The sequence below is a fragment of the Alexandromys fortis genome, unplaced genomic scaffold, assembly GCF_014885135.2.
Source record: "Alexandromys fortis isolate MF-2015 unplaced genomic scaffold, M_Fortis_MF-2015_v1.1 scaffold_180, whole genome shotgun sequence".
NCBI lineage: Eukaryota > Metazoa > Chordata > Mammalia > Rodentia > Cricetidae > Alexandromys > Alexandromys fortis.
The window spans coordinates 2,036,427-2,056,311 of record NW_026068143.1 but is presented as its reverse complement, the minus strand read 5'-3'; the positions used below and the strand labels follow the sequence as shown (position 1 = coordinate 2,056,311).

The 19,885-nt window shown below is 37.9% G+C and overlaps 1 long non-coding RNA gene and 1 pseudogene across 1 annotated transcript; one reads left to right on the top strand and one right to left on the bottom strand.

The window, feature by feature from the left end:
• Positions 1-1,613: 1,613 nt before the first annotated feature.
• On the top strand, positions 1,614-9,444 carry LOC126491311 (uncharacterized). Its single transcript, XR_007589370.1, has 3 exons — positions 1,614-1,763; positions 4,373-4,487; positions 9,045-9,444. It is a non-coding gene; the product is annotated as an uncharacterized lncRNA (long non-coding RNA).
• A 6,082-nt stretch (positions 9,445-15,526) lies between these two features.
• On the bottom strand, positions 15,527-17,756 carry LOC126491288 (SH2B adapter protein 1-like; annotated as a pseudogene).
• Positions 17,757-19,885: the final 2,129 nt, after the last annotated feature.

Below are 19,885 nucleotides of genomic sequence, written 5' to 3'. Positions count from 1 at the left end.
TTTGGACCTTGAGATTTCAGTCCGGTGCTCCAATGTGGGTCTCTGTCTCTGTCTCCTTTCATCGCCTGATGAAGGTTAATATTCAGGAGGATGCCTATAGGTTTTTCTTTGGGTTCTCCTTCTTATTTAGCTCCTCTAAGAACCCGAATTATAGGGTCAATGTCCTTTATTTATGGCTAGAAACCAAATATGAGTGAGTACATCCCATGTTCTTCTTTTTGGGTCTGGCTTACCTCACTCAGGATAGTGTTTTCTATTTCCATCCATTTGCCTGCAAACTTCAAGAAGTCCTTGTTTTTTTACTGCAAAAAAAAAAAAAAGGTAATAAAAAAGTACCACACTAACTGTATGTAGGGCTTGTGCTTCTTCTGCCTATTGTATTGTGTTTTTAGAAGCAACTCTGATTGAGAGTCTTTAATTATTAGTAGTAAAATTAAGGGGAAAATGGGGCATAGACTTATAATCTTGCCATGTATATCAATAACCATGACAAAGTATGTAACTGAAAAATTGGTTACTAGATTTTAGTTATCTATTGTATTGTAAGTATAGCTAAAATGATCTAAACTCTATTGTAGTTGTTTGTTTGTTATTCTTTGCTTTCGGGGGGGGGGCATCACCCATCTCCCAAATAAATACATAGAGACTCATTCTTACTTATGAATGCTGGGTCTTAGTTTGGCTAGTTTTTAGCCAACTTTCTTAAATTAGCCCGTCTACCTTTTACTTCTGTTCTTTTACCATTTTCTATTCTATAAGTATTTCTTTACTTCTTAGTCCATGATTGGCTTTGTGACTAGGTGGCAGACCCCTGGTGTATTCCTTTCCTTCTGCTTTTTTCACTTCTCCCTCTCTTTTCATTCTTCTTTTGTGCTTTGTACATGTCAGCCCAACCTATCCTCTCTCTTGCCTATTTGGCCGTTCAGTTCTTTATTAGACCAATCAGGTGTTTTTAGACAGGTAAAATAACACAGCTCCACAGAGTTAAACAAATGCAACATAAAATAATGTGACACATCTTTGCATCGTTAAACAAATATTCTACAGCATAAAGGAATGTAACACATATTCAATTAATTTTTTATTCATTTATTAAAGATTTCTGTCTCTTCCCCACCACCGCCTCACATTTCCCTCCCCCTGCCCCAATCAAGTCCCCCTCTCTCGTCAGCCCAAAGAGAAATCAGGGTTCCCTGCCCTGTGGGAAGTCCAAGGACCACCCACCTCCATCCAGGTCTAGTAAGGTGAGCAACCAAACTGCCTAGGCTCCCACAAAGCCAATACGTGCAGTAGGATCAAAAACCCATTGCCATTGTTCTTGAGTTCTCAGTAGCCCTCCGTGTCAGCTATGTTCAGCAAGACCGGTTTTATCCCAGGCTTTTTTCAGACTCAGGCCAGCTGGCCTCGGTGAGTTCTTGATAGAACATCCCCATTGTCTCAGTGTGTGGGTGCCCCCCTCGCGGTCCTGAGTTCCTTGTTCGTGCTCTGTCTCCTTCTGCTCCTGATTTGGACTTTGAGATTTCAGTCCAGTGCTCCAATGTGGGTCTCTGTTCAACTAATATTTTATAACACTCTGTGATCATTTAACTTTGGTGATGGAGGAAGGACATTGGTTAATTATAATAAAGAAACTGCCTCGGCCCTCATAGGACAGAAAATTAGGTAGGCGGAGTAGACAGAAGAGAATGCTGGGAAAAAGAAGCTTAGTGAAGAGTCGCCATGATTCTCCCACTCCAGACAGACGCAGGTTAAGATCCTCCCTGGTAAGCCAGCTCGTGGGCTACACAGAATATTAGAAATGGGTTAGAACAATATGTAAGAGCTAGCCAATAAGAAACTGGACCTAGCCGGGCCAGGCAGTGTTTGAAAGAATACAGTTTCCGTGTAATTATTTCTGGGCATAAACTAGCCATGCGGGCGGCCGGGTGCCGGGGACGCAGCCTTGCCGCTCCTAATTCAACACTTTGGGAGTGTTTTTGACAAGACAATGGAAGTGATCCTAAATCCTAAATGACATAGATAAGACAAATCTCTAAAGCGTAGACCAGTTTCTAGTTCTTTTTTTTTTTTTTTTTTTTTTTGACACAACATTTATAACAACGGGCATTGTTCTGAGTCCTTCCATTTGTATACTCAAAAGGCTAGCACATTTTGATATATCTTTTTTTTTTTTTTTTTTGGTTTTTCGAGACAAGGTTTCTCTGTGGCTTTGGAGCCTGTCCTGGAACTAGCTCTGTAAACTAGGCTGGTCTCGAACTCACAGAGATCCACCTGCCTCTGCCTCCCGAGTGCTGGGATTAACAGCGTGCGCCACCATCGCCTGGCTTGATATATCTTTTTAAGAGAAATCACCTGTGAATTGGAAGTAGTTTTGATGCTAAATTATTTATTCTTACTTGTAGCATCTTCATAAAAGAATCTTTACATATAGTGTTGAGAACCATCATTGCCTCTGACTATTTCCAATGTTTTAGATTGTGTTATACGGATATATATTTTTTTATTGAGAAAAGGAAAAAAAAAAGTTTCCGCCTCCTCCCAGCCTCCCATTTCCCTCCCCCTCCTCCCACCCTTCTCCCCCTCCCCCCACTCCTCTCCTCCTCCCTCTCCAGGCCAAAGAGCAGTCAGGGTTCCCTGCCTTGTGGAAAGTCCAAGGTCCTCCCCCCTCCATTAATTTAGAAAAATTCAATAAAGATTAATCACTAAGCAATGAAAATATTTTTTAAATATGCATGACAAGGCAATAGCATAGTTCAGACAAAAAATAAAGCATGCTATGTAAACAAATGAAATCTAGTTATATTTTCTAAAAAAATCATTAATATTATAATTTTTGTTGAATAATTTGTCATGATCTATTTGTGGATGAATGAAACATGTGAAAAGAGATTATACCCTTTTCATTTAACTGGATTATTAGATACATTTATATTATTTATATGTAAGTGTACACAACTGTTCAGTTCTGTCCATTAATTAGTATAGCTTCCAGGACAGGTGCCATTTGGAGGTCAAGAATATTTAAAAGAAAATTATCAGCCTTTATACTTTGGTTCTACAGATCAAGATAAATAAAAGTAAATGTCCTCCCAAAGGCTTTACACACATAAAGCAGAAGAAAGTAAGATTAAAGTTAACCTTGAAAGAGATTCATCTTATATTTTAAATATATAAAAGACTAATTACCATAAAATATTAGTTTCCATACTGAATAAAGCCAATTGTTTGAAGTTAGAAGAACCTTCAGTGAGTTGTTTTAATAATATAGAGAAAAGAAATAAAATATTCTTAGCTTTCAGAAAACTTCCAAAATATTTAATTCCCATGGAAGTTATTTGTAAACATGATATAAGGTAAGTGAGCACTTCTTATACATGCTAATTCATATTTTAAATTTCTGTGATTAACATGAGTAAGTCCTAGAGAAGAACTGTCAAGAAGTGACTAGATTATAAGCAACCCATAAACAAATTAAAAATGAATACATAAAAATTACTAAGTAAACCCAGTACTTTTTCAATAATTCAGAAATGATAAATATATTTTGAGATAACATGGAAAACCAGGCCCAGTTAATTAGAGTGTTGAAATGTGTTATAACTTTTTAACTAGAATATAAATTCAAAGTCCATATGTTTGATTAAATTCAAACTAAAATACAAAGCATTTAGCAAACAGCTGATTTTGGCAATACAATAGCAAATTTGAAAACTCTCTAAACAATCTGCTCATTGAGAAGGAAAAAAGAAATTAGAAGACACTTGTGAAATTATAGGGAAGGAAAAGTCTGACGGCTTTCTTAGGCACCATAAGTGCCTCAGTCAACACTCTTTTAAGAAGACAAAATTATAGCATGAATACTTATAATACTAGAATGTTGAAGGCTGAGGGAGTATTGGGAGTTCAATAGTTAAGCATAACCCTGTTTTTGAATGTAATCACACATGATCTTCTTTGCACAATTTTCTTTGTTGTTTTCTTATTTGAAAATGATTTTAACTATTTATGTATTTTATAAACTAGTAGTTCTACTTTTGAAATTTATTGGCTATTACCTATACCTTTAATTATTTTGTCATAGCCACATACTTTTCATAGTTTAGCAATGCTGACATAAAGAAATACTTTAATGGAAATATGGTATAATTTTATTGTGAGGTAAATATGACTTACCATGGCCCAGGATCATAGATTTAAGCCACTTTATATCTTGGGAGCCATTACATGAGCTTCTATAATCACCAAAGAACAGAAAGTCATAAGTTAATACATTGCTAATTACATTCGTGAAAGTATCAGTTAAGCAGGCTGCTGCAAAATGGGAAAATATGTATAATTTACAGATGTTATTTTACAGTGTTCTCAATTTTAGATTGATGGAAGCTAAAGATTTTATTAATCTATCAAGAGAATGTTAGGCTGCACAGTCTATAAGAACTTTACAGAAGATGCTAATTGCAGCTTCATCAGAAAACTTCTGACCAAAGGTAATGTATATTACATTATTTTAATAAAATGAAAATAGGCTAATCCACTTTGGATTTTTTCTGAATAAAAGGTTATACACATAACCTTTCATAATAGTTTTAGCTAGAATATTGTCCACAATATTTACTAATTCTTATACAAGCGATGTATGATTGTGTTCTTTGGCTGCACAGTCCTGTGTAAGAATGTATATTATCCTTTTGATTTGCATTGTGTTAATAACATTGGCCAGCTTTCCCCACATGAACTTGCTGCTTTGAGTTTCTATTTAAAATGCAAGAGGTTCATAAATTTTTTACAAATAAGTCCTTTGCTACATTACAGTGTGAAAATTTTTGCCATTTAACAAATAATTCCTTCGTTACTTCAAAACTGTAAAGTTTCTGAAATTCATTTTATGCAGATAGTATAACCATAAGTATAAGCCAAATAAGCACAAAAGAAAAGGAGATCAACACTGTGGTTATACAGAATAAATGGACAGATAGGTTGATAGAGCCTGAAAGACACAATCAAATCCAGAAACAAATGTCTGTCTTTTTCTCTGTATTTAAAATGTTGACATCAGACTATATTCTGTTGTAAGTTACTTCATACTATATAAAGCTGTTTTTAGGCTATGCTTTGCTTTAGAAGACCCCATTTTATAAGCAGTTTTTTACTCCATTTTAATAGAAAAGGATAACTATAGACTTGGGTTGAATGTAGAGACTGTACCAACTATTAGGCTGCATCCACTAAAGACTTAGGTGGGTTACTCAAACCAAACTGGATCTAAGATGATTGACATAGTGATTACTTGATATACTGTCACTTTATTATAAACTCATCCACATGGACTATAAGAATTGAAAATCGATTGGAGAGAAGCATGAAAGAACTCAAAATCAGTAGTGTCTAGCTTTCCCCAAAAAGCCCTGCTGTTCTCATAAAGACAAAGATATCCCTAACCTTCATTTATTTTATCCTGTTCCTGTAGCCTCTCAAACTATCAAGATTGAGATGTTTATTTGTGAGTTTACTTTTTTGCCTTTCTTATTCTTAGCCATAAGCTTCCTTTGAATAAGTTTTCTTTCATGTTCAATTAGTGCTCAGTCTTGTCAAGGATTAAGTTGAAAAAAACAAAGGTAAAGCAGGCAAAAACTGGGGAGCAGAGAGAACATAATATAGATGTATGATATGTAGCTATACATGTATATCAATTAGTGAGTTTTTATTATTGTATTATCTAGCAAAATGATATATATATATATATTCTCTTAACATATGAATAAATATAATACTTGAAGAAGGTAAATTGATTTTTAAATAATGTAATCATTTATACTGAGGTTTTTTTTTCTTTTTTTAGATTTCAGCAAGTAGTAAGAAATTTGGCTGGCTATAGATGCAATAATGTACTGCACAAAGCATAAAAAATCTAGATGGATTTTAATGTTATCAGCAGTCAGAAATGTTAATAGAGAATATATGCCTAACATCATTTTAAAATAATATAATGTCTATGTGATTTGCAATACCACTTAACCCATTGCTGTATAATTTTTATAAGTTTATATTTCAGTTAAAATTTTAAAATTAAATTTAATAGGAAAGAAGTAAATAAGTGGAGCATGCTTGTAGTCAGAATTTTTTGTGGGGCCACCAGCTCACAAAAGAATGGCACAGACTTCTTTTTAATTGTGATATTTGTCCTTTAGCTTAGGCTTGTCCACAACTAGCTTTTATAATTTAAATGAACCCATTCACATTAATCTATGTTCTATCACATAGCATTATCTCTTCCACCTTCCACCTCATGTTTCCTCTCTGTGTCTCCTGGCTTCTCCTGCATGCCTAGATACCTCCTCCTCTTCCTTTCTCTCCCTGGAAGTTGCACCTATACCTCCTGCCTAGCTATCAACCGTTCCGGTTTTATTACACCAATCACACCAATATATCTTCACATATTGTACAAATATCCCACAACATGTGCTGGCAGAATTTGCTATCCATATGGAGAAAATGCATACATATTCCTATTTCACTTCATTTACAAAAAATAAATTAAAAATGTTATAATGTTATAAATGTCAAAACTAAAATGCATTATTATTAGAAGGAAATTTCATATTCTGTCTTTAATTTTAAGCAAGAAAGTAACTGCAAATGTCATAAGTGAACTTTTCACAGATTTTTCTAGGTAAATGTTTAAAACTCATTTCCTGCCAAAATCAAATAAAATTTATATATAGCTTTGAAATACAGCAGGCTGGGAAAAATGGTAATGCATTTAGTGAGTTGCTATCCCTCACCAACATAGACCTCAACAAAAATTAAAAGACAAACAAATTAAATGAAGTAGCAACTCCTAGTGGAGCAAATTATATAGCTCTAAATTTTGAAGCCAGTTATGTGCATTACTAATAAGAAAATCCTGCTATGATGCTTGTGTTATAAAATCAAATCACAAGAAAATGTTTTATTTCGGATGTTGTGGCTTATGCAAAGTTTATTTTATCACTTGTCTGCTTGTTTAGACTCTGGGAACAATATACTGATGTAACAAGTCTAGCAGTTTTGATTTTGACCTTAAAACCAACTGGAAAATATGTTCTATTTGAATTCTTTAGACATCCAAAATCTTCTCAAATGTATTATTCCACTTGTTATTAAACACTTACTACACATGCAGTCCCTAGGGCCATCCATATCATATTATTTCATTTAATCCTCAAAATGACTTTTTTTTCTCAAGGATATTTAATATCATTGATCAAAGACTGTTGCTATCCCCCAACACACATGCCATGTTTTATTGATTTTATTAAGCTATACACTTTTCTCACAATGACTTTTAAGATAGATACAGTATGTATATATCAAACATAGTCAAGGTTTTATAAATTTATGCTATTTGTCCATTATCATAATAGTAAATAAAGATACTCGATACTAGGTTTATGTGACTCTCTAGCTCATGTTCTGAACTTATTAATTAGATTCATTGGGGCAATAAAGTGCAAACTAAAACTAAACGTTTTGCAAGATTAGATCCTAATTGTTAACATATCAATAGATTCATATATTTTGTCCCCTCAAGTACCTCGCTGGAAATTTTATAAAATATGTATACTTGCTGCTGAGATCATTGCAACACACACATGTACAAATGCATATGTGTACACACAAACAAGCACTCACAATATTCCGTATGATTTCTCAAAAATTATAGACCTTCTGAAGCTCATGTGGAATCTTTCCATCATTAGGTTATGGCTATGTGCTCTACAGATGGAGGAAACCTAGGGATGCTTGTTAAATGTTTATGCAAATGTCCTATAACTTGGAGCTGGAGAAATGACTCACAGGTTAAGAGTACAGGTTATTCTTCCAGAGGACATGAATTTATTTCTTACTGTCCACCAAGTGGGTCACAAGCAGATTTAACTACAATTCTAAACTCTCTTACACCCTCTTCTGGTGTCCTTGGGCACTGGGTATGCATGTCATATAGAATGAAAAAAAAATGCATTATAATTCCAGAGGAGCTGTGTTTCTGCTTTTAAAATCTATTTTCATTTTAAAATCTAATTTATTTTATATGAATTTAGATTAAATGGAAATTTGCATCTGGTGATTAAATAAATTAAAGGAAAAGAACTTCTAAGGAAGACATAAGAATTATCATATTTCTAGTGCTCCATTTACATAGAAATAATGGAGAGCCATCCTCAAATTTGAATGGCATCTGATACTGACATTAAGAACATAGGCTATTTTAACAGTGACTCTGTAATTTCCCACACAGTTCAATTCCAAAGAATCCCTTTTTAAACAGAATGGCATTCCCTACCCTTGTCCCTAGATTACCCCAGGATTTTCTTGTCAGTACTCAGACCAGCTCCTGAAAACTTTAAGGGGGGTCCTGTACCAAGCCAATACTAAAATATTGTTTTAGTTGTGTGTGCAACATTCCTACTAAATCTACTGGGCAGCTACTTTGAAAAACCACTTCCCATTCATAAAAAAGACCACTTTTCCTCATTGGTTATGATCTTTCTGTTGCTGAGAGATGGAGTGTTCAGCTAGTAAATATATAACATATACTAGGAATTTTGATTAACCAAACTGTCTTCCACACTAAACTATAATATCTAGTTTGTGGCTAGTCATATAACAGATAAGAAATTCTAGAGCACCGTGGTACTATTGTTGAGAATGAATAATGGTAAAAGCTCCTAATAGTACTGATGAAATGTGAGTTATTGGCAGTGATGAGATTTTTAAAAGTGTGTAGGTGGTAATGGATCCTTTTGAGGTAACTGTTGGAAACCCCTGCTTGATGAATAAGTGTCAATTATGTCCTTAAGGTTTGCTTTTATATTATTCTTTAACACCTGTATAAATTGAGAACAAACAGCCAAAACTTTTCTTCCCTAATCATATCTCTATGCTAATGAATTCTCTCTTTGACATTGTGACTGAGCAATTTTATTAAAGCATAAAAAAAAAAAAAACAGTGGCGACCTAGAATGAAGTAGTGACAGTTAAACTATTATCTATGTGTTATGCAGTTTTTTCTCTAGGTGATTCATCTGGATCTTGGCTGGAATTGTTTGTGACAAGTCCAACTACTTGAAAGGTGAAGATGAAAGTGCCTTATTTATGCATACTTGGAGTGGCTGAAAATTGATATGCACCCCTTGCATTAATCTTTCTTTTGAGACATAAACAATTGTCCCTTTGTACCAGTTAAGGCAAAAAAAGAAACAATTCCACCCAAGTGTGACATAATGAATCAATGAGTATTTTGGGATTACATCTACAAGACCAAAGGAGGGGTTCCTTACAGGAGCATGAATGACACCAAGGCAACTACATCACTGAAAGTCCACTACCGTCTGGGCCATAACTCACTACACAATGTAGAGGCTGTGTCCCTCTATCTTCCCACAGCACTACAGATATTTTGGTGATCAGAGTTTCCCTCCTTTGCAATTGTTATTGCTTGTTTCATTTTCTGAAGGAGCATTGTGAAGCCTGTGAATTTCAGTTCAGACCTCTGGGTTTTGTTTGTTTTCTGAGGTTTAAGGGGTCCCCTCCCCCAACCCACAAAAAAGAAACGTTTCACTTTGGAGAAAATAAATACAAAAAGCACCAGAATGCTTTATTTTAGTTTCTCAAAATTGTGTCATCCTTTATTTTACTATATCTTTTGTCCTCTAAATGTTTTCCACTGGTAAAATACTATTTCTTTTGTATTTCTCATTTAATTTAATGTTTACTTTTATATGTAGGAGAAAAACATTATATTGAAGAAACCTGAAGATGAAAACTCATTTCATTTCCAGTAATGTGGCACTTAAAGTTATGAAGATTGCTCTTAGTATCTCCAGATTTATGTCATCTTAGGATAGACTGGTTAGTGTATTCCTCACTCTTCCCCTCTACCTCTTCCCATGTCTCTGCAAGTCCCTCTCAACTTTATGATATTTTCTCATTTAATTATAATTGTTACATACATATTTAAAAAGCCTTAAATTCTAACATTCTCCTTTTGGACAGAATTCAATATATTTTATTGCTTCCTCATTCTCATGTGATTGTTTAGGAAGAAAGGATTCTTAAACATTCTTCGAGGTGAGAAAAAACTCTATACACTATAGGTGGCTCCTGTTTTCTTCAGTGAGCTTCATCCAATCAACATCTCCAGTATTTTCTAAAACATGAGTAAGTGGCTCATTTCATCTCAGCAAAGCAATATAGGCTTTTTACTGTAGCAAAGTGAAAATGATTCCTGAGCCTTTTAAAACTATGATCAGGAAATACCATTGTAATGAAGGTTCCCACTCAACTTGTATTATACCTTTTATGGCATAATATTAATGCACTCATTCTACTAAACAAAATTGATATAAAACAACTTCTTAGTAGTACGACTACCTGTCTTATTAATCATTATTAATACAAAGTCAGGAAGCTGATGTGGAAGCCCTAGATGTGTGCACAACAAGTAGGTAGCAAAATGACCATGGATTGATTGATTATATTTGTAAAGTTATGAAATAAGTCAAAATTTCTACTCTGCACTATATTCTCAATGTACTCTCTTCCACAAAATGCCTGTAAAACTACCTAAATTTGTTACAACTATCATATGAGCTAAGTGAATTTATTATTTCAAATTGACAGTCCAATGCTGTTAAGATTGAACTGGGTCTTGGATCATGTTAAAGGCAAATGGAGGAAATACAGTTTTATATTTCCATTAGTGGATATTTGTTGGCTTCTTTCTTTATTCACTGAATTTTCAGAATCATTATGAATTGCTGTCATGATGAATGGAATGTCTGTGGACAAGTGTAACAAACCAGGGATCATCGCATGATGAAGGTTAATATTCAGGAGGATGCCTATATGTTTTTCTTTGGGTTCACCTTCTTATTTAGCTTCTCTAGGATCATGAATTATAGGCTCAATGTCCTTTATTTATGGCTAAAAACCAAATATGAGTGAGTACATCCCATGTTCCTCTTTTTGGGTCTGGCTTACCTCACTCAGGATAGTGTTTTCTATTTCCATCCATTTGTATGCAAACTTCAAGAAGTCCTTGTTTTTTACTACTGAGTTTGGGTGGATGAGGAGGTGGGACTTGATCGGGGGAGGGGGACTTGGTCGGTGGGAGGGGGAGGGAAATGGGAGGCAGTGGCGGGAAGGAGGCAGAAATCTTTAATAAATAAATAAATAAATTTGATTAAAAAATCGGGGATCAAGAAACAAATTCTATGATCTTGGCTTTGTCACTAACTAGATAGATGATTGAAGGTGAGTCTCTTCTTGTCCTTGGGCTTCATATTCTTTTCAGAAAACAGCAATGCAGAATGTTTATCTGCCCTTTTATCCAGAAGTATCTGTAAACTGTGGCTTTAATGTTACCTTGTCAGATAATAACATTTATTATGAGGCACCATTTTTCAGTCTTGTTGGGAAAATATTTTCTATTACAGAATTTTAACAGCCATTTAAAGTCCCTGGATAATTTTTTATGCCATTTTGAGAAATAATTCCTCATTGAAGTACAATAATATCTATATCTTCCTGTAACCTGCAGCTTTTTAGCAGTGCTTCAATAAATAAGCTGACAAAATTTATTGACAAAAGTGAAGTACACTGAATGAGTTCATCGTTTTATCCTGTGATACATGAATGCCCTTCAGTAAATACTATGCAATTGCATGACTATATTTCAAGAGAGAAGTTTAAGATATATTTGCGTCATTAATCCTTACATTTAGAGAGTCAGTTTCAGAAAAACTGACTGGAGATGTGTGCAGCTCTGTGGTAGAGTGGTCACAGCAAACAAATAAAGCCCTGGGATTTGACAAAAATAGCATATTTTCAAACAAAGAATTATTTTATCCAGAAGTAAAGGGATGCTGTGGTTGAAATGCTTGTTACTTAAGGTAAAAAAGCCAAGGATTCATTTTTGTTTTCATCTACTGTCAATTAGAGTATCTCCTAATGACATTGCTTGTGTCTGTTGGCCATTGGGGAGCAGAAGGGTAAGTCTTTGAATGAGAAAGTTAAGAGAAAGTTCAGTTTATATGGGCTGAGTTTCAAAGTTAAATTATCTATTTATTCATTCGTTCAATATGTTAAGAGTGGCTATATGCTAGGCATTTTATTTTGACCTGTATGTGATTTCTGTCAGCTACAGTTTTCCTTCTTCTTACAAATTCTGAGCTATATGAGAATAGGTTATAAACATCTGTGTACTTACCACTAGGATTTATTCAATCTCAATGTTATGTTCAGATAATTTTAAAATCAAATAAAATACTGCAGATACATTGTCTCTTTCTTTTACTTTCAATGTTTCCCAAAGTTTTTAATTTCTCACATTTTTGTACATATACATACACTCCTATATACAAAAAAATCTATGTATTCCAATTTTCTATATTGATTTGCATGTTTTAAACTTCTGGACAAGGGACTAGAGAGATTGTTCAGTTATTACATACTGCTCTAGCAGAGGATCTGGGTCTCATTTCCAGCACTCATAACAGGTGAATGACAACCACCTATAATTTCAAATCCAGGATATCTGACACCTCCTATTGATCTCTGAAAGTACCCACACTCATGTACACATACNAAACACAAAATCTTAAAATAACAAATTCTGTGTAATCTGAATAGAAATAGTAACATTCTATTTTCATTTACTAATGATTTCTTTGCATTTTTCAATTTAGACTCAAATTGATTAAACAGCTGTAACTCTTCATTGCAGGCTAATTTCTGCTGCTTTTTGTGCAATTCCCGTTTCCTGGAGGCAGGGGTGAAAAGACACAAAAGCAGCAACACAGACTCTGAGAGATTCCAATACGGAAGCTCGTTATTGCAAAAAGATCAGGGTTTTTTATGGGATTAGGGAAATTAAGCTGCTGCAAGAACATTTTTGGTTGGTCCTTTTAAGGCTGGTGGTCATTGCTGGTGTGTTGTGATTGGCTAGGAATCCATGCATTTAGTTACTGTACTTTAGGTTTGCTCACAGGTTATTTTGGCCAATTTTGCTTATTCATTGTGAGTTTGCATGTGTTTGTGCTTGCACTATTGCTTTGTCTCATCTCACCATTTTAATTTTATTCTTATTGGACGACCTAGTGGGAGTTATGAATGTTTATAACCCCACCTTGGAGACCCTGGTATTTGGGGCTGTACCTGTCTTAGGCTGGCCTGCTGGACAGGCTCCTACCCATATTTAACTACTAGTACTTGAAGGGTTCGGTCTCTAGAAGTTTCCAAGAAGTTAGAAGTGGAGTATTTTAGGAGAACTAGGGATTTAAATGGCCTCCTCTATTTGTGTTAGCCAAGCATGGACCACCTCCCTCAGAGGTTTTGATACAGTGTGTTCCATGGCTGTCAACACCTGGATTGTTGCCTTGTTCACTTGCCATTGTCAGGATCTTAGCTTTAGGAGACACTTAAGCAGAAATATTAGAGCCATCACCATCCCTCCCATAAGGCACCATGCAATATGTTTAAGAGGGGTCTAGAAGGGATTTTATGTGATCCCATACTAAGCCAAAGAATGTAGTAGATAGGTCCAATGGATGGACCTGTGTTAAGTTCCATAGGTTCCGATTAAATGTTTATAGCTGAACAAGGGAAAACCAAGTAAAAGCTTGTGAAAATTTAGAGGGGACAAATGAAATTGCTGATGGAAGAGTCTAGCTTGTTCCAGCAAAGGCAAGGGCTATGTCATAGGTTATAGTCATAATTAGGCAGCTTATTCTACAGTTACCTATGGATAGCATTCCTGCCAGTCCTGTATGTGATCTCATATGGTATATGTGCCAGGAGTGTCTTCTGGACTGTAGTAAGTCTTGAATAGTTTGCATGGTTTTGGAGATGGAATCCTTTTGGGACTTTAATTTGCAAAATATAGTATTTTACATGCTTGTGTGGCATAGCAGATATCTGAAATAATATTTATGGGTTCTGTTTTTTTTTTTTTTTTTTTTTTTTTTTTTGTTTTTTGAGACAGGGGTTTTTTGTGGTTTTGGAGCCTGTCCTGGAACTAGTTCTTGTAGACCAGGCTGGTCTCGAACTCACAGATATCCGCCTGCCTCTGCCTCCCAAGTGCTAGGATTAAAGGCGTGCGCCACCACCGCCCAGCTTATTTATGGGTTCTGATGGGGTCATTTCCAATACCTTAAGGACTGCCAATAACTCCCCTAGTTGTTTTGATCTATGAATTGGTTGGCTATAGGCCTTTTCCTTATGATTAACTACCATTATTATTAACCCAAAATTAGTTTTACTGGAATTGTCTGTAAAGGTTATAGCGGCCTGGGGGATGGCATTTTTTGATGGTGTGTCATAACTTTTTATCTTTAATTTTAAAAGGGGGAGTGCAGAAAGTCATCTGTCCTGAGGGAAATGATTATCCAGCATGCCCATACTGGACCTAGTAATCACTTTAAAACATACTTCCTCTCCAAGTGGTTTATTGTTTATCCTGGCTTTGCTTATGACAATGTTTCTTCAGTTTATATCTATAACTGTAACTCCTGGATCAGGGAGTACACCAAGTACCATGAGTGGCTGCTGACTGGCCTGAAGGGCAGGAAAGAGCTTATTTTCAAAGACTGTCCTGAAAGTTGGCTGAGTACATAGAGCATGAGCAACAGAAACTTCCTCTTGCCACCTTGGTTCTGGTGTTTCACAATACTCTCAAGCTAGCTCACAAAGACACCAAAGTCTCTATTAAGAGTGGTTCTATTGCTGATCAACTAACCTCAACAGAGAGAACAAAAGTATTTGGTCAACCCATTTTTTTTAAATGACATTTACTATGCTTCTGAAGTTTAAGACATCTGCCTAGTGGATCAGAATCAGTTCACCTTATCCATTGCAAGCCAAGGCACAGCACTTAACTTCATGCACTAGGAGTATGAAGCCTTTGACCAGTCTATCATTCATATCAGGACCTGCTGGGAGCTTCTACACTCTCATGCCCAATGATAACCCTTTCGGCATTAGGGCATTGAATCTTTGGATGAGCCCTGAGACAATCCCTATGTAAATGGCCAGACTGTCCACAAACCCAGCAAGTACGGTCTGGTGGGGCAGAATTACTGTCCTTGTCAAATCTGACATTGATCAAGGCATTGATAGAAGCTATAAGGGCAGGAATGGGCCTGTTTTATGTTAATATCATGGGAAGCCAAGACCCACTTATGAATATTTTCATTTCTAGCAGGTGTGATGACATTATAGGTGATTGTGTTGAGCTCCTCCCAGGTTTGCAGGATAATAAGGATATTCCTGGTAGAGCCAGATGGGATGTGTCAAAAATTCAGAAAATGGTTCCATATCCTGCTGGACAAGATTATGGAAATAGCCTATGCTTTTCTGGGGCTTACAAAGTTTGAGGGTCTTGAAGGCTCATACACTTGTGGGAAATAGGCAGGTAAGCCAATCATAGATTGTGAGACAGAATCAGTGTATTGCCCATGTCAAATAACATTAAGTCCAAACTACAAATTTATATGGGCTTGGGTCTCTCTGCTCCACCATCATATACTGAGTGCCACTGGAGAATAACCGAGGGAACAAGGACTGCCTTCAACATGGGGTAAGAATCATAATGGGTTTGAAGCTTCATGGTCCATTGTCTGAGTACTTCTCCAAAATAAGGAGAATCAGGGTAGCATTGGTCACCTTGACACACCCCTTCATGGCTCCCAGCCTACTCCCTGCACTGGAGCTGATGAGAGGTGGGGGACAGATATCTGACAAGGACAACATCACTGGAACCTCCAGACTCCACAGGAATGGGGTGAACCTGGAAGTGTTCAAACATATCAAAAATGGACTGGAACCACAGATGTTTGACCTGGCACTGAGTCTCCTCATTCAGTGACAAAAGCAGATGCTTTGCCTTTTCCTAGAAGTTGAAAGTGAGGACATATTCACCACATCTTGTCTCACTGTGAAGTACCAGGAAGACACCATGTGAGCCAGTGCCTCCTTCCAGCACTAACTGGGCAGCCTTGAGTTGAGAGATAACATGCCATGAAACAAAGAATATTCTGAGAGAGGCTGATCCCTCTCAGTACCCTCTGATTCCCCCTGGAACAGGAATGAACCTGTGGACACTTCTGTAGTATCCAAGGGAAGGTAGGGACTTGAGAAAGGATGAACTGTCCCTGTTGGGTGCTCTCCTCAATGGGAATATGAGGGGACAATTCCAGAGGAAGCAGTTCCATTGACTCAAAGTGGGAGGTGGCAATGTAGGTAGAACTAGGAGAGAGGGATGCTGATGGTTGGTCCTAAAGGCCCCTATAAGCCCCCTGTGACAGGAAGTCATTAGTCCTGCTGGTCCCAGCAGCAGATCCTGGCTGGGCAGACTCTGAATGATTCAGTCAGGGAAACTCCAGGCTGCCTGCTGCCTGAGGAAGGAGGTCCCAGGGTCCGGGGGAAGGGTCATGGGACAGGGACTGATAGCAGCACAGAGTCCTGAGCTTAGGCACTTGTGGATATCAGACACTCAGACCTTTACATGAAGTGCATCAGTTGTCTCCAGAATGTATTCTGAAGGGCATTCTACCTTAACCACAAATATGTTCTCACTGTGAAGAATCTCTAGTGCCATGGCTGTGTGGACATCCATGATAGTAGAACAGAGAATGCTGAGTCAGGACCACGATGCCTTTATTGGTACAACAAACTCCAAGCGACTTCTTCATCCTCCTTCTTTTTCACTTTGGAGCAATAGGCAACACTTCTGTCACTGAAACTATAATCCTCCCCCTGAGGTCAGCCCGGTCACCCCTCTTCTATAACCCACTCCTGCTGGATCAGGGGCAACTTCATCCCCTACAAAACTGAGCAGATCTTCTCTCTGTACCATTCTTGCTCCATCTTTCAAGGTTCCCCCTCCACGACTTAGTCTCAGCCTCTCAAATCAGTGAATCCATCTCTCCCCAGGGGATGTGCCATCATTAGCCAATCCCCTCCCAACTCTCCCAGCACTACCAGAGAAGTTGGATTTACTATTTCCACCTAGGACAGGAGGGCATGATGTGGTCTTCAGAGGCTCAACTGGAGAAGAAGTGTCAATGTCCTCTCTCCACTGAAGGATGCCTCATATAGAACTTCTGACTAAGCTACTCACTGAACAGAGGGAAAAACATTTCTTGAGCTTCATCTTTGAGAACATTTTAGAGATGGAAGAGACTGAGAAAAGAAGGGGACCAGCTAGATCCTTAGAAAATAGAGATGGGCCCATCACTGCCAGGGGCCCGCCTACCCTGCAGCTGTCAAGGGACAAGTCATGTGGTGGTGCACTCTCCACACAAGAGTTCAATGGGGACAAGAGAGTTGGGGAGAGTGAGCCAAAGGCATGGGCCACTTCAGCTTCAATTCTTCAGGAATAGCTCAGCAAAACAGTCAGAAAAGGCGGCTTCTGCTCCAGGCTCTGCATATTATGTGTGAGAGGCCAGGTAGAGACAAAAATGGTGGGAGAGATCCAGGGCAGCAGCCCTTACATGAGACTCACAGAACTCTTGCCAACTTGTCTGTGGGAGTGTTTGTGGAGAAGGGAAGGCCCCATCCTCTGGGGAAGGGGCACCATCTATGATGAGCCTCAGGAAAAGCCTGTGAGGAGGGGTACCAAAGAAAAAAGCAACCAGAAGACATGGGGTGAGTGACAACAACTGCATCTCAGTCACTGTGCTCAACTCCAGGATGAAGCTAGTGGAAGTAGCCACCATCTGAGGAGAACATTCCAATCCTGAAAAGAAAGGGGATTCAATTACAGTTGAATGGTCAAAACCTTTCTGTGAATTAAGAGACTGGCCACCGCCTAATGGCCTTTAATAGGTGGTCATGTAACCAGATTAGTTGAGAAGAGAGACTGGGAGAAGTCCCCCAGTCCACAGTCCAAAGAGCTGTCAGGACTCCCTATGAAGCAAGAGAACCTTCAGACAATCCCGGAGAGTGACCCCAAGCAAAATTCATCAGTTTCTCTCAGGCCACAAGGGAGTCCCTGTGAGTAAAGGGAAAGTAGTGTTCAGGACTGAGTGTACTATCTATAGTGAGGGACTTCCACAGTTTGTTAGGCCACGGCTGTATGCTCACACAGTCTCTGGGCAAAAAGAATCTGTCAGAGGGTACTTTATTGGTTCTACCTCCTGGGTGGTCAGCCCTTATGTGAAGGTATTGTGATGAACCGAGTCATGATGCAGAGTTCCTAACTAGGAAGACAAATGGGAAAGAAAATAGCATGTAGGGATGGGAAAGAAAGCCCCAAATCACCAGAGCTTAGAAAACAAAAATAGGTGTCAACTCACCAAAAACAGATGAAAGGGGCAAACTCAAGATGTTGTTCGAGATTCGGGATGGAAACAGGGGCAGGGCATCAAGCAAGAAAGAAAAATGGCCCAAAGAAGATAAGGAGGACCCAAAAAGTGAGCAAAAGAAAAAGGTCCATCCACTTTGGGTGCAAGTTGTTGGGGGCTTGTTGCTGCTATCAACGTAAAGATAGGAACAGCCCAAAATCCGGGGGGGGGGAAGGTCCCTAAGGTGGGGTTATAAAAATTCATTACTCCCACTAGGTTGCCCAATAAAAGTAAAATAAAAAGGGTGAGATGAGGCAAGGTAATAGTTCAAGCATAAGCAAGCACATGCAAACTCACAATAAATAAGCACAATTGGTCAAAACACTCTGTAAGCAGAACAAAAACAGCAGAGTAACTAATGACATGCATTTCTAGCAATCACAACACACCAGAAGTGACTGCCAATTTCAAAAGGATCAACTAAAATCATTCTTGCAACCAACAGCTTAATTTTCTTAACTCCATAAAAATCCCTGGCCCTTTCACAATAAAGAGCTTTTACACTGGAATCTTTCTGAGTCTGTGTCATTGCTTTCTTGTCTTCTCATCCCCTGCCCCTTGGGAAATGGAGATCACACAACTAGCAGCAACAACAAGCCAGCAACAACTCTTGTGTTTGAATTACTGCAGACTATGCCACTGTTTGAATATTCTAAAGTTTGTCTATTCTTTGTTAATAAACTTTTTAAATTAACTTGTTTTTTTAAAAAAAAAACATTTTCTCATTTTACATATCAATCCCAGTTCCCACTCCCTTCCCTCCTCCTATTCCCTTCACCTTCTCCATCCACCTCTACTCCTCAGAGAGGGTAAAGCTTCCCATGAGCAGTCGACTAAGTCCAGCACATTGCTTTGAAGCAGGACCAAGGCCCTCCCCAGTATATCTAGACTGATTGAGGTATCATTCAGAAGAGAATGGGCTTCAAAAAGGCAGTTCAAGGAGGAGGAATAAATCCTTGTCCCACTGCCAGTGGCCACACAGACTATCATAGCAATACAACTGTCAGCCACATTCAATAGTTCTAGTTTGGTCCTATGATGGCTCCCCCAGTGTCACTCCAGAGTCAGTGAGCTCCCATTAGCTCAGGTAAGCTGGTTCAGTGAGTACCCCCATCATGATCTTGAGCCCTCCGTTTATATTACTGCTCCTCCCTCTTTTTGGCTGGACTTTGGGAGCTCAATCTCATTCTTCATTGTGGATCTCTGCATCTCTTTCCATCAGTTGCTGGATGAAGGTTCTATGATGATAATTAAGATAGTCATCAATCTGATTATAGTGGAGGGCCAGTTCAGGCACCCTTCACATTATTGCTTAGGATCTTAGTTTGGGCCATCTTTGTGGATTCCTAGATATTTCTCTAGTGCTAGTTTTTTTGATAGCTCCATAATAATCCCCTTAATCAAGATATCTCTTTACATGTTAACCCTTTCTGTCCTTCCCCCATTTCGACCATCCCATTCCCTCATGTTCTCCTCTTTCCCCCCTCTTCTCCCCTCCTCCT